Source organism: Penaeus monodon, chromosome 15, assembly GCF_015228065.2.
Source record: "Penaeus monodon isolate SGIC_2016 chromosome 15, NSTDA_Pmon_1, whole genome shotgun sequence".
NCBI lineage: Eukaryota > Metazoa > Arthropoda > Malacostraca > Decapoda > Penaeidae > Penaeus > Penaeus monodon.
Genome location: NC_051400.1, coordinates 47,222,084 through 47,224,643, shown reverse-complemented (window position 1 = coordinate 47,224,643; position 2,560 = coordinate 47,222,084).

Here is a 2,560-nt window from a genome sequence, read left to right as displayed (position 1 = left end):
AATAAGGGAAATATATTTTGAGGGGATATGTATTATCGACACAATGAACTCTTTACCTTTACTTTCTATCGGCTCTATATTTCCATAGGTTTCGCAAATTTCTATATCTCCCATTTTTCCCACTTTTTATTCATTGTTGTATATGTATTTTAGTTATAAATGTTTGTTATATTTTCGACAGGTTTTGTCCAATGCTAAATCATTGTTCATTCATTCAGTCTTTGAGTGAGATTCATTGTAAAGACACACAGAAGGTTTTATTTTACTTTGCATGAATCGGGTTATGTAAATCAGGTATAGTAGAGATACTGACATATCCTCCAGTATGTTGGCATTAGACTCAAAGTGCATAAGATAAAGTTTGCCAGGTAAGCCTGTACTAATAAAAACCCCTGATGAATATATACACTTGGTCAAAAAAGTGTTAATAGATGCCTTTATAATTTGGAAGTAATTACATATCTGAAACAATTACTGATATCTTACTATTCATGCTGACGCTGACGGTGCCGTTTCCGGTGATGACAGTTCTCTTGCTGTCCATCATCTCTTCCTGAAGGTGCTGGAGGCTAGATTGAACGGCAACCACGCCCTTCTTCACCGTCGTCATGCCCTGCAGCATTTCCTCAGCCTCTCTCAAAACGGCCTCCGTGCGCCGTGACGAGGCCGTCCACGCGCCGCACCGAGTCGTGGAGGCCCGGCGAGGTCCTCCACCTTCTTCGTGATCTCCTGCAGGCTCTCCTTCTGTTCGCGCTGTCCTGGGCGGAGGCTGGCTACGGAGACCTCCACCCTCTGCCGTGTCGCACTCGCACGCCGGGGGGAGGGGCGTTGTCTCAGAGACTCCTCCCCCAGCCGGGGGAGCTACTTCGAGGTCCGGGACTTCAGCTGTACCTTCTGCACTCGTCCCTGATGGTGTCGACGGCGCTGGAGATGAACTGCATCTTCGACGTGAGCTCGTCGAGCGAGTGGCTCGTCGTCCCAATGCGCTCGTCGAGGTCCGTCAGTTGGCGGGCGGCTCGGGCGGCGCGTCGTCCAGGGGGTTGGAGCCAAAGTACGCGTACACGTCCGACTGGGCCTTGCGCTCTCGCACCGCCGACTCCACCTCTTCCACCGACCGCCTCAGGCTTCGCATCTCCGTGTGGAAGAGGTGGTCTCGCCCTCCACCTTCTCAAGCCTCTCCGCGAGCGCCCTCAGCTGCCCCCCGGGCTCGGGACGAGCAGCTTGAGGGTGGAGAACGTTTCGAGCACAATGCTCACTTTCGGGTTCGGTTTTTTTCCCGCAGGCGCGCGACACTGCTCGCCATGCCCTCGAGGGCATCCTTGGTGCTCTCGCTCAGATCCTCCAGCTGCTGAGTCATGGCTTTCGATGGGCTGCTCTGCTCCTTGTCCCTTTACAGGATGTCTCGAATATCCATCAGGAGGGAGGTCTGAAGGTGTCGTCGTTCGTAATGAGTTTTGTTCTGACGACCTGGATTATTTATTGTATCTTTTATCGGAATTCCCGGGAAATTTCATCGTCATATTCGTCCTGATTTACAACCAGTTCCTCAGAGTAAGCGCTGAGGTCTTCGCCAAGCAGGTCCTCTCCCGTAGTGGTCTCAAAACCTGAATAATGATCGTCGGCTTCAGCTTCAGCTATAACGGAAGACCCGGCTTGCAGGATCACACTAACTGCTGCCAGAAGCATGAGAAACCGACGGGACGCCATCTTCACCCTTGCGTGAGCTCAGGAACCGACCTTATCTCGAATTACTATATAAAACGGATCGGTCGCAGTACTTCACAGTAAGTCACAAACTATTGCCCTCAGTCCCTTTTTATATATATATAGAAAAAAAACTTACTATATGTTTTTTTAAAATCCACATAACTATTTCTTCGGCCTTCGTTCTCATATCGTAATATCCCCTTCACTTAATGTACGGACAAATCATCAACGTTTTAGGACTGTGTGACCGGGAAGCAGGGGAAAGAGCGAGGTGTTTTCGCCGGAGGAATATGTAGGACACTGAGGCAGCAGGTTTAACCCAATCCCGACTGCGGAAAAAAGTGGGCCCCGTCTCAATTATGGGGCTTTGGAAAACATCAACTGTTCTATTTCATTCTCATAATTATACAAGCACAGATAAGCGTAAAACCTGAAATGAAAGCTAAAAATGGGGTAACCAGTGCAATATAAAGCTTGATATTTATTTATAAACTATTCTCATTAAATAGTTTAAACATTTTTATTTACTCCTCCGCGACGATAGAACATAAAAATACCTATAAAACAATGGCTGATTATATAATTTAAATACTAAGAGCAGCAAAAAGCGTCCTATAATGTGCGTTGAACTTGCCCGTTTTGTGAGACCGGTTTACATAGAGTATCGCTTTCCATTCACCTCAAGGCGGGAGCGCTGAGATCCTGGTTTCAAGGAAGGTCGAAAACAGCGAGTTGGGTTCCTCTACACAATATGGCAAGATGCAACGGTTTGCAATAATCTTGGTGGGCAGCAAATAGATTTCAAGATTTCTTTTTTCTTGTGCTGTTTGTCGTTTTCTCTGTTGGTGTTGTC